The sequence below is a fragment of the Trachinotus anak genome, unplaced genomic scaffold (genome assembly GCF_046630095.1).
Source record: "Trachinotus anak isolate AG129_WGS33_773 ecotype Australia unplaced genomic scaffold, CSIRO_AGI_Tana_v1 ptg000030c, whole genome shotgun sequence".
NCBI lineage: Eukaryota > Metazoa > Chordata > Actinopteri > Carangiformes > Carangidae > Trachinotus > Trachinotus anak.
The window spans coordinates 292,721-309,784 of record NW_027273881.1 but is presented as its reverse complement, the minus strand read 5'-3'; the positions used below and the strand labels follow the sequence as shown (position 1 = coordinate 309,784).

Here is a 17,064-nt window from a genome sequence, read left to right as displayed (position 1 = left end):
AGCACTCACATCACTGCTCCATCATTATTCACACTTAAAGCTGTTTGTGTGCTGTGTTGAAGCCCAGAGCAGCAGCAGCAGGACACACCAGACCATCCATGGTTTTCCACCCCCCCCCCACTTCCTCCTGGTTGAAGTTTAGTTTTTTCTTTTAACGAACACTGAGACGCAGATTATTTTCTCCACCTGAAGGTGATGTGAGGAGTTTTCTTAATGTTTTAGTCGTTAGCACCTGTAATGACCTGAGTTCCAGCAGAAACAGTGGAAGTTATCGTGTTATTATGACTCAGTAACAGTAAAGTCTGGAGCAACTTTAACTCTGTCCGCCATGTCGGGTCCATGTTCACGGTAGAAGCGGTGGAATGAGAGCAGAAGCAGAGAGGTTTGATGGTCAGCAGTGAAACACAGAGTCGTTATCACTGTGTTGCTCCACATGCTGATGACTGAAGGCAACTGTCATGGCTGAATCAGCCTGTGGAGGAGGCGGACATGCCCCGCTGCTCTCACGCTGTCCGAGCCCACTAAAGGCGGCCTGAGCTCGGCCGGACAGCCGCTGGAGAACAGCTGCATGTGACGTTTACTCTTCAGGGCTGATGTGGTTAAAGACGAACCACATCATGTTTGTCCTTTGACTATAGGACTCAGTAACTCAGCTGAAGAAATGAATGAGAGGAGGAGCAGCTGGACCCTGTCTCTGTTTCCCTGGTAACTCATGTCTGTAGTTAGAGTCACTGAAGGAAACTTTGGAGGCAGTTATTAGGAATTTACACACACATTAACATTCAGTATTATTAATTACTAAGTATTATGAAAAAATAAGTAACTCAGAGTTGAACCAGTTATTTGATCAGCAGCTGATAACATAAAATGACTTTGTCTGGAACAGAAACTTTCCTTTGACAGGGCTCAGTCAGTGGAAATGGAGTCCTCCACTTCCTGTTTCAGGAGCTGGAGCTGATGGGGAAAAACACTTGATAACTGGTGGTGTTCTGGTCTGACTCAGAGACAAGCATTTGAAATGATTCATGTCAGTATATTGACATAATCCTGAATTTTTCTTTAATGAGAATAAAAAAAAAAACAAGGCCCAGAACCATAAAACCATATGACAGGTTTGACTCTTCTTTTGCAAAGAAATACTGTTTGTTAAATAAGATCACACATGAGCTCGACGTCTAAAAGCTGCAAAAATAAATTTAGCTGAGATGCCTAAACACCCAATTCAACTGAGAATCACCAAACCAGGTGAGTGAACTGAGCTGTACCTGTTAAATCACTTTTAAACCCACACACCACAAACTTGTTGTGAAGTGTCTCAGCTGTTCTCTCATCAAACCCACAGCCGACGCTGCGACGTCTGAGGAGCAGGATGAAGACTGAGTCTCAGTCTCTGTCTGCTGTCGGCCGTCACTGCTGTGAGTCAGACCGATGTGGGACTTGAATTTGTCCTGGATGAAGTTGGAGAGCAGGTGGCTGCAGTTGGCTCAGTTTAAACTCACATATCTGTAAGATTCATTGATAATTGTTCACCAGGTCGACAGTCACTGATGACAAAGGTTTTTTACTGATCTGTTGATGCATTTTACAATCTTTCATCCCTTCAACATCAACATCAGCTCAGTGCAGCAAACAAACATATCAGAGCATGTAATATGATCATCTGAGATTTTTATTCTAGGTTAAAGAGTGTGTTATTGAGCTGTAAAAATCCTCTGATGCTACCAGGGAGAAAAGATGGAGGCGTCTGTGAAGGAGCAGCTGCTGGAAGCTTTGCAGGATTTGGGAGCTAAAGAACTGGAACTCTTCCAGTGGTACCTGCAGGATGCTGAGTTACCCGATGGTTTCCCTGCCATCAAAAGGTGCTATCTGGAGGATGCAAGCAGACCGCAAACAGTGAACTTGATGGTCAACATGTACACTACTCAACATGCTATGCATGTGGCAAAGTGGATTTTAAAGAAGATCAAAGGCAATGAAGGTCAGTCCCAGGAAAAGAAAAACATGATATACATGTCCCATTATGGATAAACAACAGTATCCAATAGATTTACAAACACCTGAAATGTATTCAAAGCTTAAGCTGTTTCATTTCTGGATGTCAGAACATATTTTATTTTTAAGCAATGCAGGTATAATGAAAATGGACAATGCATATTTTTTACAAATAACTATTTATCATATAAAATCACTGTCCCCCAACAGGAAAACAGTCACAAGTTGGGCCTCAAGATTCGTCAGCCCGTGCAGCTTCTACAGCAGGTAGCGTTCAACAGTTTTTCTGGTGGCTTGTCAGTAAGGCACAAACATTTCAGGTGCAGCTTGAAAAGTTCCATGAAAAGTTAACTCCATGTGCGTTAACCAGCTTTCAGTTGTTGGACTGTCATGTTGAGCTTCCAGGAAATTCACTTTTGTTTTCATTGTGATTTCTTCCCCAGAATCAGCCACGTTAAATACAATGGACTGGCCACATAAACTAGGCCTGACTTATCATATAATACTGTCACATTCACACAGCAAATAGTTGATAATGTTCGGCAGTATTTACCCCAGACGAACAGTTCTTCACGTCCTCTGCAACATTATCATGTAAAGACACATGTCCTAATATCTTAGTATGAAAGAAAAAACTGCACTGTTAAAGAAAAGTATATGCAAAAATAATGAAAATTTATGGTAAATTATTTTTAAATGCAGAAATTAACAAAAATTCATGAGTCAACTTTGAGTTTGTTGATATTTTTGCTGAAATGTACTCTACTGCATCTTTTGTTTTTAACAGGGTACTCAGTTTCATCTTCTATGTTGTTAAAGTCTTTGATATGACCCCCTAGACATTTCATATGGATAAATTATGGATAAACTTATTACAAAAAAATGACATTTACTTGCCAGTAATGTTGGCAAGTAATGGAAATGGCAGCTATTTAATTTTTGAGTTGCTAATGTGTTTTAACAAAGGAGTAATACCCAATGAGGATATGTGCCAATTTAGTATGTAATTTGAAAGATTTCTCTAAAATATGCAGTATCTGCTGTGCTATTAAATGTTTTCTTATTATCTGTTGTTCATTCAGTGGCTCTTAACAAATGCCAGCCCAAACTCAAATCTAAGATGAAAAGGAAGTTCCAGTGTGTGTTTGAGGGAATTGCTAAAGCAGGAAATCCAACCCTTCTGAATAAGATCTACACAGAGCTCTACATCACAGAGGGAGGGGCTGGAGAGGTCAATGATGAACATGAGGTCAGGCAGATTGAAACAGCATCCAGGAAACCAGCCAGACCAGAAACAACCATCAGACAAGAAGACATCTTTAAACCCCCACCTGGAAGAGATGGACCAATCAGAAGAGTGATGACAAAGGGAGTGGCTGGCATTGGGAAAACAGTCTTAACACAGAAGTTCACTCTGGACTGGGCTGAAGACAAAGCCAACCAGGACATACACTTCACATTTCTATTCACCTTCAGAGAGCTGAATGTGCTGAAAGAGAAAAAGTTCAGCTTGGTGGAACTTGTTCATCACTTCTTCACTCAAACCAAAGAAGCAGGAATCTGCAGGTTTGATCAGTTCCAGGTTGTGTTCATCTTTGACGGTCTGGATGAGTGTCGACCTCCTCTGGACTTCCACAACACTGAGATCCTGACCGATGTGACAGAGTCCACCTCAGTGCACGTGCTGCTGACAAACCTCATCAGGGGGAACCTGCTTCCCTCTGCTCGCCTCTGGATAACCACACGACCTGCAGCAGCCAATCAGATCCCTCCTGAGTGTGTTGACATGATGACAGAGGTCAGAGGGTTCACTGACCCACAGAAGGAGGAGTACTTCAGGAAGAGGTTCAGAGATGAGGAGCAGGCCAGCAGGATCATCTCCCACATCAAGACATCACGAAGCCTCCACATCATGTGCCACATCCCAGTCTTCTGCTGGATCACTGCTACAGTTCTGGAGGATGTGTTGAAGACCAGAGAGGGAGGAGAGCTGCCCAACACCCTGACTCAGATGTACATCCACTTCCTGGTGGTTCAGTCCAAACTGAAGAATATCAAGTATCATGGACGAGCTGCAACAGATCCACACTGGAGTCCAGAGACCAGGAAGATGATCGAATCTCTGGGAAAACTGGCTTTTGAGCAGCTGCAGAAAGGAAACCTGATCTTCTATGAATCAGACCTGACAGAGTGTGGCATCAATATCACAGCAGCCTCAGTGTACTCAGGAGTGTTCACACAAATCTTTAAAGAGGAGAGTGGGCTGTACCAGGACAAGGTGTTCTGCTTCGTCCATCTGAGTGTTCAGGAGTTTTTGGCTGCTCTTCATGTCCACATGACCTTCATCAACTCTGGAGTCAATTTGATGTCAGAAGAACAACCAACATCCCTGTGGTTTAAACTGTTCAGAGACAAATCCAAACTCTTCTACCAGAGTGCTGTGGACAAGGCCTTACAGAGTCCAAATGGACACTTGGACTTGTTCCTCCGCTTCCTCCTGGGTCTTTCACTGCAGACCAATCAGACTCTCTTAAGAGGCCTACTGACACTGACAGGAAGTGGCTCAAAAATAATTCAGAAAATAGTTCATTACATCAAGAAGACAATCAAAAAGACTCCCTCTTTAGAGAAAAGCATCAACCTGTTCCACTGTCTGAATGAACTGAATGATGGCTCTCTAGTGGAGCAGATCCAACAGTCCCTGAGATCAGGACGTATCTCCACAGATAAACTGTCTCCTGCTCAGTGGTCAGCTCTGGTCTTCATCTTACTGTCATCACAAAAAGATCTGGATGTGTTTGACCTGAAGAAATACTCTGCTTCAGAGGAAGCTCTTCTGAGGCTGCTGCCAGTGGTCAAAGCCTCTAACAAAGCTGTGTAAGTGTAGAAAGAGTTTGATTTATTCATCATTATATGAAGACACTGCTCAGATCTTTTCAACAGCAGAGTAAATAAATTCCTCTCTTCTTTAATTCCTTGTTATCATCTCTTCAGACTGAGTGGCTGTAACCTCTCAGAGAGAAGCTGTGAAGCTCTGTCCTCAGTCCTCAGCTCCCGGTCCTCTAGTCTGAGAGAGCTGGACCTGAGTAACAACAACCTGCAGGATTCAGGGGTGGAGTCACTGTCTGCTGGACTGGAGAGTCCACACTGTAGACTGGAAACTCTCAGGTCAGGACTCATCAACCTGTTTAACCAATGACCATTTAAGATATCATTAACATTAGTGGATAAACAGCGAACATGTGTAGGATTGTGTAAAGTATATTTCACTAAACTTTGGCAGAACTTTCTAGACTCAAAGAATTTCTTTCCATGAGATCCATGGATCTTTATCTTTTACCATTGTTTTCTCTTTACTTGTTGATTTTTCTTTTCCATGATGTATGTTCATCATTGTCTTTTGTTTTTGGTTGCTCCATCATTAATTCCAAAGATGATTTTTTTTAAAGAACATGTCTAAATGTAATTTCCAGTGGGGTGTGTGCATATGGACCACATCTCAGTAGGATCAATAATGGATACAGAAAAATCTGTGAAATATATTATAAGTGTATCTGCTCACTAAATTCACAGCTCCCCTTTTTTGGTGACAGTTTGAGCAACAGATCTTCCTCAGACAAATATTCCTATTCCTATATTTGCCTTAAATATTTTGTATTTGGACCAAAAAAGAACAGAACCGACAACAAGAAAAGAATCAAACAGCACAAAAACAGACGTCCAAGTGTTGACAGAGGGTTCCTGTGTGTGGTTTTGTGTGTCTGCAGTCTGTCAGGCTGTCTGATCACAGAGGAAGGCTGTGCTTCTCTGGCCTCAGCTCTGAGCTCCAACCCCTCCCATCTGAGAGAGCTGGACCTGAGCTACAATCATCCAGGAGACTCAGCAGTGAAGCAGCTGTCTGCTGGACTGGAGGATCCAGACTGGAGACTGGACTCTCTCAGGTATGGACAGACACTGTCTGATAGAGGAGAAGAGCTGAAACATGTTCTCTGTCACAGCTGATGACAGATCTCTACAGAAGAGCTCTGACTTCAACAACAACAAAAGAGGAGTTTTCTCCTCATGATGCCTCCAGCGTCTCATTATGACTCACTGTGTCAGATTTAGGAGAAAAGATGCCACAGTTGTGAAATCAGCTGTTGTCAGCTGTGTTTTTATTTCAGGCTGAATCAGCTCAAAGCAGCTGCAGCTGGTTTAGCTGCTCCTGAAGCAACAGAGTCTCTGAGAGTTTCACCAGAACAACCCAGAGACTGTAGAGACCTGTTCAGTGTTAACACACTAATAGTAACACAGCTACAATAATGCTGCCATCTACACTGCTCACAGACATTAATCTCCCAGTGTCTTCAACCAAGGAGGAAACAAAGAGAATGGAATCAGGTCGGACCATCATGTCTCTGTCTTCTACAATATTGATGATCAATAATCACCTTAACCTCTCTGAGATCCTGATTTTGTGATCATGAGGTCAGCTGCTGTATTTAGGAGACAGTCGTACGGAGGCCTCGAGCTGCCAGACATAAAAAAACTGTAAAGATCTGATGAAGCTCAGGACAAATCCTGAGGACAGCTGCTTTGCTCCAAACGATGTGACTGATAACCTGTGAGTCTGTGTGTTACAGCTGATCTGTGTGAAGGGTAGAAAAGTACAGAATGTCATGTTTCATGAGATCCTGATCCATCCTGTTGCTGTGATGGGATCATTTCTAATTATAAATCATTCATGACATTACTGCTGCTGTGCCACCTGTGTCAAACTTGTGCACAGCCCTGTACTTAAATCATCCTGTGGAGTTTTCTTGTGGACAAGTACAAGTTGTGTTTACATTTGGTGTTTTTCACCAGAACTCATTGTGTGTGTCACTAAGCTGTGTTGAATATGTTTCCTTCCGCATAAAACATTTGCAGAGCAAATGTTCAGTAGCAGCGGTCTTCTTCTTCTCTGTCTTTGTTGGTGCATTGCAGAATACCTTGAGGTTTTAGAGCCACAGCTGCAGCTCTGGCTGCTCTTAGAGCTTCAGTCACAGACAACAGACCTGTTTCAGTGGAGCGGTCACTCTCTAAGCCCGACTGATTTAGATCAAGCAGCTCGTTCAGTGATAGGAATTCTGAGATCTGCTGATTTTTATCCATCCATCCATCCATTTTCTTCCATTTATGTGGGGTCAGGTCACGGTGGCAGCAGGCTAAGCAGGGAACCACAGACATCAGTGTCCCCAGCAATGATTTCCAGCTCCTTGTCAGTCAACCACGGATGAAGCACATTAGAGCAGGCAGGTTTGGTGGATGGAGAACACAGAGAATCCAGACATCAGGTCAGAGCAGAGCAGAGACTCTGTGGCATCACCGACCTCTAATGAGGAAAAGTGCTAATAGAAGGCGGAGCTGAGGCAGAGGTGGTGGATGGAGGCAGATCTGACCCCTTAACTCAGCAGCATGATAGGTTTGTTTCTGGGGGTCATCAGCTCGTTCACACTCCCCTGCTGCAACTACCAGCCAACACTTCCAGAAATACTGCAGTTCATGTGTTCTCCAAGTAGCAGCGAGGACACAGTACACAGGTATGTCTGTGAAGAAGATGCTAAGAAGTAGCGCTTCCTTTTCAGCTGCAGCCTCCACACGCTCTGTGAGCGGCAGGAGAAAGTGTGTCTAACACCTAAACTGATATCAAACAGACACAAACACACAAACAATGAATTATTTTCTCACTGTCTCCTCCCTGCTCCGTATAATGACAAGATAAAGACTCCACTTCCTGTTTCTCTGTGGTGAATGTACGTCCATACAGACAAGCCTCCGTCTGAACACAATACTAAAACAGTCTGTGTGTGAGAGCCATGTAATGTCCAAGTGTGCATGTTGAGAGAATGTGCTGGTCTGACCCCCCTCCTCCTTTCAGGGTGGAGCCTGCTGGAGTCCGGTGGTTGAGACCAGGTCTGAGGAAGTGTAAGTGTGTTTTTTATTTAATTTATATAAACAAAGCAGCACATTGAGTCATCATCAGACTGTCAATAACTGATCAGATGATAGATCAATAACTGCAGCTGTGTCTCCTTCTCTCCATCAGATTCCTGTGAACTCACAATCGACACAAACACAGTGAACAGAAAGCTCCAACTGTCTGACGACAACAGGAAGGTGACACATGTGGAGGAGGATCAGTCGTATCCTGATCATCCAGACAGATTTGACCAGTTTCACCAGCTGCTGTGTGGAACTGGTCTGACTGGTCGCTGTTACTGGGAGGTCGAGTGGAGAGGAAAGGTTTATATATCAGTGAGTTACAGAGGAATCAGCAGGAAAGGAAACAGTAAAGTCTGTGTGTTTGGATTGAACAATCAGTCCTGGAATCTGCACGGCTCTGATCATGGTTACTCTGTCTGTCACAATAACAGAAGAACATATATCTCCTCCCCCTCCTCCTCCCCCTCCTCCCCTCCCCCCTCAGTCTCTGACAGAGTAGCAGTGTATGTGGACTGTCCTGCTGGCTCTTTGTCCTTCTACAGAGTCTCCTCTGACTCACTGATCCACCTCCACACCTTCAACACCACCTTCACTCAGCCTCTGTATCCTGGGTTTGGGTTGGGGTTCTGGTCGTCTGGCTCCTCAGTGTCTCTGTGTTCAGTGTAGTAGAGAGAGTCTCCTCCTGTTAGAGAAACTCTCTCACTGTTGAACAGAGAGTTCAGTCTCTTTCACTCACACACATTGTCAGGTTCATGTATTACAGCAGTTTACTTTTTAAATGCTTCCTCCAGTGCTGTAAAGATAAAAGCTACAGTTATAACAGGATAAACATGTTCACTTGTTATTGAGTCTTTTGAGTCTGTTTCCAGTGAAAACATCACAGTGAATATCTGGATGTCGTCTTTCTCTGAAGTCAGTTCAGCTGAGACGACTCAGTTCATCTCAGCTGCAGTTAGTTTGCTGCAGATGTGACAAACTGTGAGATCAGAGAGGAATCACTGACCTGCACTGACCTGAGCTGGATCTGCAAAAAGACATTCAGAGATGATGGTCCAGTGAACAGAGGGTTGATGAACAGCCTGGTTTCTTCCTGCTGATGAATCAGGCTGCAATGTTCACTGTCAGTAGCTACAGTCAGGGGTTAAAGTGGGAGTGGAGGAGTCAAAGGTTTGTGGGTGGGTGTAGATACCAGTCTGTGGAGTGACCAGTCCCCTGGCTGTCCCTCTGCTCTTCTTTAATCACATGTAGAGCTGAGCTTTGTCATAACCTCATGAATTTATAACGTAGAGCTTTTCATGTGTTCTACATAAGTGAGACACAGCTTCATCTGCAACAATGAATTTTGAAACAGAGACGTGTTTCAAAATGAAAAAGGAGTTTTTATTTAAAATGGCAGGCTAGAGAAAGAAAAAAAAAAAAAAATTAACGCACACAATATTAAAACCAGAATCCAGAATGACAGTTAGGCAAGTATGTTCATTGCATTATTTTTCTTTAAAACAATTCTGTAATATGTTCTCTAAAACAGTGCTTAAAATAAGCAAATTGCCAGCAAACTGCCAGTCGTAAATTATAACAAATGAAAATAAGAGCTAAGCCGAGGAAGGCAGTCTGCTACAGGGGGTGCCCAGGACGGACGGACGGACCCCTTCAGTTGACACTCAACTTGCTGAAAGAAAAATGAAACAAAATTAATTGAGCAACAAAACAAGAAACACAACCCAGTTGGTTAACAGAAATTAACCAATATGAAAACAGAAAGTAAATACGAGCAGAACAGCAGCAGGTGAACCTACAAAAAGACAACACAAGTTACATAGTTTCCTAGTTCACCATGCTGCAATTGTGGATTTTGTAGCTCCTCCTACTTACCACCTCACAGGACTTAGGAATGGCAGGCTCCTGTAGCACACTGGTCAAACTGCTAAAACAAAAACCATAAAGTAAATGCACTTATAAAAACTGAAAACTATATATAACTAACTAAAAACTAATATATATATATATATATATATATATATATATATATATATATATATATATATATGACCAAAGTCACATACCTGTTGGCAAACAGCAATCACACCACTGACCAGGGAGGGAGTGAGGCAAAGGCTGAGCATGGCTCCCAGCTGCCTTTTATTTGGCCCTGATTAGGGAATTGGCTGAGGAGAGGAGTCAAGCCTGGAGCTGCATTCAAGGGTGCAAAGTGCAGCACTCCACTACAATATATATATCTGATATCAGTAAGTTACTGTAATAAACATGAAGTGGTTACTGATCTATAACTTGTCTATCATGGTAAAACATTTGTAAATGTATTTCTTGATCATAAATGTATTTTTATATATTTTCTTGTCTTACATCACTGGATCTTTTATTTTTTGAATGGAGCACTTTGTAACTTGAGTTTAGAAAAGGGATCTACAGATAAAGATGATTATTTTTACTATCTCAAAGTGACCAACAGGAGCAGAACCAACAGGAGGGCACTGATGTAGGACATGATTTTTGTGTCACTGTTGTATAGGAGTGAGTTCTCAAAATTATGAAAAAGCAAAATTTTCCAGATTAATTTATATTGTTAAAAAAAATGTTTTATGTTATAACAAGTTATAACTCAAAATTCTATATACATAAATGTAATTTCATGAAATCCTCTCCCATTGTGTAAAGCACTAAACATACATTTTCTCCACTTAACAAATGCATAAAATATCAAAGTGTCCATAACAGGAAACTCTATATGTCTGAATATAATTTACTCTCTAATTAACTCTTGATCAGTTCTTCATTTTTATCTAATTATTATTTTAATGAATCAATTTTTCTATATGTTTTTCTTTCATGTTATCTTATTCAACAACTCAATTCTGTTTGTTTTTGTGGTTAAAGGAGGATTTATTGTCCATGTGTTATAAATAAAGTTGGTTTCAAAAAGAAAAAGTTCAGTCAGATTCTCTCTGCATTGCCGTTGTCTTTTCCTAACTCCTTATGACCTCTCCTTCACATCTTTCCTTGACTTCATGATGTTTTCATTCGACGCCAAGGAAAAGTGGTTATTTTGACTTTTTCACCGCAGCTCTTGACTAACAGGTGGTTCGAAGACAACTGGCCGCTGAAAGAGAGAGAGGCCAGACTCTGTATACACAGAGGACTGATTGGCTAATGTGACCAGGTGATCACTATAAACCTGTGAGAAAAAAACACAAAGGCAGGAAGTGTTAAAAAAAAACATAGACATGAGGGGCTTGTTTCAGAAAGCAGAGTGAAGAAACTCTTGGTTTAAACCTGACAAACAAGTCAAACTCTGAGGTTTCTGTTTCAGAACAAAGATGGCAGATAATTGCAGACTAAGTGAATGCGTAAGTATTGATGAGAAATATGTTCATCATTGTTTATTTAAGAAGTGTTACTAGTTTTAGTGTTCCACATTTTCGATATGTATCTCTATATAGTCTCACTCTTGCATGTAACCCTGCATAAAACATGTTAGTGGTCTAAGCCAAAAAAGCTGCCATTTCTGCCATCTTAACCCTGGCAGCATGTAATATTGTCCATGAAGGCAACACCAAAATGTCTTTACAAGTCTCCAAATGTGTGCTAACTGGATATGTTCAAGTTTTAACTACATTAGCCAATAGGAAAAAGGCAGAGGCCCCAAAAACAGGGGGGGGGGGGTCCACCACCACCACCACCACCACTCATAGAGGCTGAAGAGACGGCTCTCAGCCATAACACTGGCCGACCCGTGGCTGAAGGCATCCCTGGAGGAAGCTCTCTTAATCTGTCTTGTGGAGCATCGATAACACCCATGCAACAGTAAGTACTCTACTCCAGATTTTTCATAGTTGGTGTTATTTTTTTCATTGTCTGCGTATAAAACTAATTGTTAATTTTCATTACAGGATGAAGACACCTTGTGGAAGGGAAGATGTCGAGCAGCCGATTGAGGTTTGAACTTATAAAAAATAAAAGGCACCTAACTGATGATGCAGTAGTGAAGCACCATAGTAAAACTTGCACCTTTACTCACAGAGCAGTGCTGGAAATGACAGAGATGAACAGTGTGCATCCCCATCCACAGCGCAGCTGACCTCAGTAAGATTCCTCAGCATTGGCATATAAGTTATTGAAAGATTCAAAAATAATCTTTCTTTGTTGTCCATAGTGAAAGAAAATGTCCTTTGCTACAGGCACATGAAACACACATGCATAAACAATTAAATAACATTATGTTTGCCAAGCTAGTGATGATAGTGATGGTCTATTTGTAAAATGGATATTGCAGTGGGACTGAGTTTTTGTAGGCTGTCTTCCAGAGGTACTCTGAATGTAAAGCAATGAAAGTAAGGCTGGGCACACACTGCACGATTTCAGTCCGATAATGAGCCAAATTCTGAGTCATACGACTGTTTTTGGATTCGACTTCATTTGTCAGCTTCACTGTCCAACAGTCAATGAGCTGCTCTCGACCGGCAATCAGACGGTCGGACAGATTTCATAACTGTCCAAAATTTTGGTCGCCCCTCGTGTGGGTATCGCACAGTAGAGCCGATTCCCCCTGATCTCAGTGGTTCACAAAGACAGTAAACAGGAACAGAAGTAGAAGCATGGTGACACAAGGCTGAGATTTATGGCCTGTGCATCATGGATAACATTGAACTTGGAGTAATGAAAGTCATGTAAGTAATGAAACAACCACAGCATAACTGGTCAGAACGTTGCAGAAAGAAAGACTAAACAGGGAGAGCTAATGTTTGCGCTAATATTAGTGCTGTAACTTCTGTAGCTATCTGCCATAGTGCCTCTTTTTTTGGACCTTTCTGCACAGAGAATAGCACAAATGGCCAAGACAGCACGTTTCTCCTTGGTGAGCATCTCTGAAATCACCAGTTCTGGTGTTCCAGGTTCAGGGGTCCAGCGTTTTCACACATAAAGTGTGAGCAGTCACAGCCGACCATCGGACCATACAGTGTGAGCACATAAATCATGAGCTTTGGCTTTTCATCTCATGTGATTTACCCATACAGTTTGAGTTGTAATTTAACAGAACGATTTCTAAAATTGCACAGTGTACATCAAGCTGAAGAATTCTAAGACTTTTTTGTTGATTCTGATAGCTCCCTGTGAAGCAGCTGTACAAGGTGTACTTGGAGAAGCAAATTCAAAAATCCAAGCTTGAAATGCACCACATAAAGCAGAAAATGCAAAAAACCCAAACAGAAGTACAATTATTGGAATATCAGTTAAAGTTGGGTAGTGGCACATTGTTTAACTTCTTTCAACATAAAATGGGGGTCATCAGAGAGGGCTGGCATGGGTACCCCCTGTCACCAAGCAGGTAACCATCGAACCCCCCTACAATAATGAGCATACAGTTTAATTGTTAAGTTGCAATATGAGGAAATGGGATATTGCTTTTAAATATTGGGATACAGCTGTACTGTATCTACTCAACACAGACAAGTCTAGCACTCAGCGTAGACTCACGAAAAGTTCTGGAATCATGCACAGACCCGGGTCACTTTGCCTCCACATTGGTGATTATGTGGGTTGCATCACAGAAGATCTTCACAGTGAAGAACAGTAATGAGCTGCAGTAGCTGTGCTGTTAAGTAGGCCTATCATTCAATGTAACAGCCTACTAAAGGCTGCACGTTAATACTGTGGAAAGACTTCCTGTTCACATAGTCTCCTTCATTCACTGAAGGAGCCTGATGGGGATATGTGTTCCATCTATGCAGCCAAATTATACCTGGAATTCCTAAAATAACTAGGGTATAGGCCGACTGAGTACAGTTTGAACAGAGGTAGAACAGTCGGGTAAAAGAATCATATGAAACAGATGTTTTCAGTTTCTAGTTTTGTGTGGCAGGCCAATGCAAAAAGTGTACCAACTGTGTGAGGTCTACTCGTATCATATGAACTGATTATTGCTTCAAATCTTAAAGCATCTTACTAAATACAGTATTCCTTGATACTTGCAATTCTGTGGAATTCTTCCTCGATGATTCTACTACAGTAGGAAACACCTCAGAAGTGCAGAGCAAGCGTTTGAGCGCAAGAGTTACATTTCTGACACACCGACAGACGGTTGAGACGGGACAGACGAAAGCGCTCTAACAGAAAATTATCCAGGAATGATGAAATGTCCAAACGGGGGCTGATCACCCTCTCCAGACTGAGATTTCTGCAGATAATTTGTGCTTCGATATTGAGCACAGCATATCTGAGAGACTACCTCCCTCAGTCTGAAGGTTCATTTAAAGAGGAGCAACTTGGGGTTACTGGAACAAAACCTGCCAGCGAGCAGGTTAGCTTCACGGAGTATGTGGCCATAGTAAGTGACTCAGAGTTAAGCAGAACTGGCTTTTAGAAACCAAAAACCCAGAGTTTCCTTTAACTCTGAGAACCCTGAGTTTTAACTGAACCCGCTTTCTGAAACAGGCCCGAGGTGAGTGATTCCCACATGAAACAGGAAAAAACTGCAAAGAGTCTGAGTGTTGTTGTCTGGACACAGAAAATATCTGGCTTCTCTCTTCTGTTCTGTAGAAACTCCTTAACCTCCTGTCCACCAGCTGTTTGGCTTCTTGCAGTGCACTGTGGTGTTGTGATCATTAATAGTATTAATCCACACATGTTGCCTCTTGGCTTGACTGCTCCCACTGTGACAGTAACCACTGTCTTCTTCTCTGTCCACATCTTTCTTTTACCAACCTGCTCCTCAGTCACTCACTTCCTTTTCATACCCTTGTTTCCTATTCGCTTCCTCCTGTCTCTTAACTGCTTCTGTTACCACACCCTTCCTCCACTCTTCTCTGTTGGACCTCTACTTCATGTTTCATCTCTTCACATCCTGATACACAACGCTACACTCACCTCCATGGCAGCAACTCTTTGGTGGGACACCTTCCATACTCATGATCATCCCACACCTCACACTGCTCCTCTTTCCTTTACACACTTTGGCTTCATGTCCAAATCCCTGGCATCTGAAACACCTCATTGATTTGGTATAATTTCTCTCACCTGATATCTTATGAATCTAAACCAGGTCTGTTGGGATTTCTTTTGTCTCAGTCTCTGTTTCCCTTTCCTCCACTTCTTGTGATTCTTATAGCACTTCTAACCAAACTCTTCAGACTCTTCAGATTCTTCTTTCATAGTACCAGAGTGGCCCTCCAACCATCACTCCCTTACCACCCAATTTCACTTTATATTTCTCTTATCACTTTCCCCCTCTTGCTTCTACATCCGGCCTCTTCCCACTCACTTTACTTCCTTATTTACATCTCTTCCCCACTTCAGTCCACACTGTTACTACCCCACTCAAATCTCCCTGTTCCCCATTTCCTCCTACAGTGTGAGAGTATTGTATCAGTCCTATAGTTGATGTTTTCCCACCGTTCTTCCTACTCTACCCAATATATTTGATCACCAAGTCCAGAATTCCAAAAGTCTGAAATCAGGTTTGTTCAGTCTGCTCTTCCAAACCAGAGTAGAAACTCACAATCACTCATCCTCCGCACTCCACCTTAACACTGCCTGACAAGACTTTTCACTAAACCTGCTTCTGAAACGGACTCCAAAAGTTGGGTGTTTCTCAACATTTGTGTCTCTGAACAAAGTCAAACTGTAACTTAACATGATCTTAATCTTTTAGTTCTGTGTAAAATTTTCTGATCTTTACACATTAGATATACTGCTTATCCTTTGAGGGTCGTGGAGGGGCAGGGGCCAACACCAGCTGACATGTGGGTCTTATATACAGAAACCATTCACGCTGACATCCACACATGAAAAACATGCAAACTCCACACCTTCTTAATGTAAGGCAACAGTGCTAACCACTGCACCACCGTGCTGCCCTGCTTATCTTGACCATACACCTTATTTTCCTGGCAGTTCTTCTCCCTGCTCCGCCCACACATATGCACACGCTTCTCTCTCTGCATTTCCATGGTAAAGTTTAGTTTCACTTTGAACCAACATTGTGGCGCAGGTCATTTTCTCCATCTGAAGGTAATGTGAGCAGTTTTTAATGTTTTAGTCATTAACACTTGTTGTTACCTGAGTTCCAGTTGAAACAACAAAACTCTTACACCCAAGTTCCTGTGGTGTTATTGCGATGTTATTGTGGTGTTACTGTAATATTGTATACTGACTTTTCACTGAACCTGATTCTGAAACAGCTGTTGTTTGGTTGTTTCTAAAGTTTGTCTCTGAACAAAGTCAAACTGAATGTTCTTAAACTTTTAGCTGTGTTTGGTCAGTTTGCTGATCTTTATCTATCCATTAGCTATACCGTTTATCCTTTGAGGGTTGTGGGGAGGCTGGAACCAATCCTAGCTGATATTGGGCAAGGGTGGCGTACACCCTGAGCAGGTCACCAGTCCATCACAGGCTGACATACAGAGACAACAACCTTTCACGCTCACATTCACATGGGCACTTTAGAGTCACCAATCGACCTGTAAGTCTTTGGACTGTGTGAGGAAGCCAGAGCAGAGGCAAAGGAGCCGCAGAACCTTCTTGCTGTGAGGTGACAGTGCTAACCACTGCACCGCCTTGCTGCCCTGCTTATCTTTACCTTACACCTTATTTTCCTGGCAGTTATTCACCCTGCTCCACCCACACATACGCACATGTCTCTCTAAATTTAGTTTCACTTGGCACCAACATTGTGGCGCAGGTTCTTTTCTCCATCTGAAGGTAATATGAACAGTTTTTAATGTTTTAGTTGGTAACACCTGTTGTCACCTGAATTACAGTGGAAAAATGATTATTGTAGTGTTACTATAGTGTTGCTGTAGTGTTGCTGTGTTATTTTAGTGTTAGTGTAGTGTTGTTGTGATGTTGGTGTAGTGCTACTATGGTGTTGCTCTGCTTCTATTGGTTGTAACTGACTCTGAAACTGACTGAGAGCTGTAACTGCTAAGTTGAGATGAAGGAGGAGGACCAACACTGAATATATCTGACTTGTGTTGATATTTAGAGTTGACAGTTAATGTTGTATATGACAGTGGTGGCTGTCAGGGCAAGCAAGGCAAGCAGTTGCCCAATTAAAAAACAAAGACTTGATATTTGAAGAAAAGTGGAAAAAAA

At 42.2% G+C, this 17,064-nt stretch overlaps 3 protein-coding genes and 1 pseudogene across 11 annotated transcripts in view; 2 read left to right on the top strand and 2 right to left on the bottom strand.

Annotated features, from left to right (window-relative positions):
• LOC139612045 (NACHT, LRR and PYD domains-containing protein 12-like) overlaps positions 1-17,064 on the bottom strand; it is a 606,901-nt gene that overhangs the window by 305,085 nt on the left and 284,752 nt on the right. The gene's annotated exons all lie outside the window — the stretch shown is intronic.
• Positions 1-17,064, top strand: part of LOC139612046 (NACHT, LRR and PYD domains-containing protein 12-like) — a 286,486-nt gene that overhangs the window by 47,356 nt on the left and 222,066 nt on the right. For 2 of the 6 annotated variants that reach the window (XM_071467176.1, XM_071467174.1), the window contains exon 1: positions 15,927-15,981. The exons of 2 other annotated variants lie outside the window; for them this stretch is intronic. The gene's annotated coding sequence lies outside the window, so the exon portion shown is untranslated. Of the gene's footprint in view, positions 1-15,926; positions 15,982-16,169; positions 16,672-17,064 lie in introns of those variants that run through there. 2 more of the 6 variants (XM_071467177.1, XM_071467175.1) reach the window with 1 other exon arrangement.
• LOC139612054 (protein NLRC3-like) overlaps positions 1-17,064 on the bottom strand; it is a 77,110-nt gene that overhangs the window by 15,699 nt on the left and 44,347 nt on the right. The gene's annotated exons all lie outside the window — the stretch shown is intronic.
• LOC139612051 (NLR family CARD domain-containing protein 3-like) lies at positions 167-9,649 on the top strand (annotated as a pseudogene).